Genomic DNA, 1,489 nt, shown 5'->3' with positions numbered 1-1,489 from the left:
GTAGTTTTCAGAACTAATCGTATGTTTTTCAATTATTTTGTTAAATTCATTCTTAAGTGTTTTAATCTTATTGTAAACAAAATTCTTTTCTAAATTTTATTTTTGGATTGTACATTGCAAGTGTATAAAAATTCAATTGCTTTTTGTATATTGATCTTATATCCTGCAACCTTCTCGTGCTTGTTTATTAGTTCTAATAGTTTTTAGAATTTTCTTAGGACTTTCTCTATAAAAAATCATGTCACTGAAAGTAGAGATGGCTTTACTTCTTTCTTTAAAATCCAGATGCTATTTATTTATTTAATTTGTTCCTGAACTTAAGGAAAATATTTTGTCTTCACTATGAAGTAGGGTGTTAGCTGTGGATTATATAGATATAGATATATCCTTTATTATCTTGAGAGAATTTGCTTCTAATCATAGTTTGTTGAGTGTTTTTATCATGAAGATGTGTTTAATTTTGTCAAATAATTTTTCTGTGTCTGTTTAGATTATCCTTTATCCTTTTTTCTATTAACATGGTAAATTATACTAATTAATTTTCATATGTCAATAAATTTTGCTTTTCTTGGATAAATCTAGTGTAGTTATAGGTGAGATCACTAAATCACTAAATCCAACAGTTGTTTCTTAGGCTTCATTCCTGGACTTCTCTAGAGAAATCTAATATAGATCTATTTATATTTTCTAACTCTTCTTCACGTCGGTTTTTGTTCTTTGTATCTTTCTAAGACTTTATTTCATCAAGGACATATAATTTGTTAGTGTACAGTTGTTTATATTGTTCTTTTATCTTTTTTTCTTTTGTAAAAAGGAAACTAAATTTACTTCTGTAGAGTTTTTAGTGATGTCTCTTTTTCAATTTTGATTTTATTAATTTCAGTTTTCTTTTTGAATTTTTTGGTCAGTTAGTCTAGTTGAAGGTTTGTCAATTTTATTGATCTTTTAAAAGAACAAACATTTGGTTTTCTTGATTTATATTATTGTTTTCCTTTAGCTATTTCATTAACTTTCATGTTAATTTAATTAATCTGCTTCTTATAGATTTTGTTTGCTCTTCTTTTTCCCAGCACCTTAATGTGGAAAGTTATTAATTTGAGATCTTTATTTTTTTAAATATTGATGCTTATAGTTATAAATTAAGAAAAAAATAAGGTATTAGAATAACTATATGTGGTGTCAGATGGGTACTAGATATATTGGGGTAATCATTTTGTAAGGTATATGTGAACTATAATTGAAAAATAAATTCGAAAATATAAATTTAAAAAGAAAAGAAAGTAGAAATATTTATTTATAATGTCTTTTACAATTACATAATTAACTTTTATGGTACATTTTTAAAGATTATTTTTTAGAGAAGTTTAGATTTACAGCTATATTGAGAGAAGGGTACAGAAATTTTCTATATACACAGCTTGCCCCTAAACACGCATAGCTTCCCACCTCCCATATACTTAATATCACTCACCAGAACAGTATTTTTTTC

The sequence above is a fragment of the Pteropus vampyrus genome, unplaced genomic scaffold, assembly GCF_000151845.1.
Source record: "Pteropus vampyrus isolate Shadow unplaced genomic scaffold, Pvam_2.0 Scaffold130, whole genome shotgun sequence".
Classification (NCBI taxonomy): domain Eukaryota; kingdom Metazoa; phylum Chordata; class Mammalia; order Chiroptera; family Pteropodidae; genus Pteropus; species Pteropus vampyrus.
Note: the sequence above shows the minus strand (reverse complement) of the source record.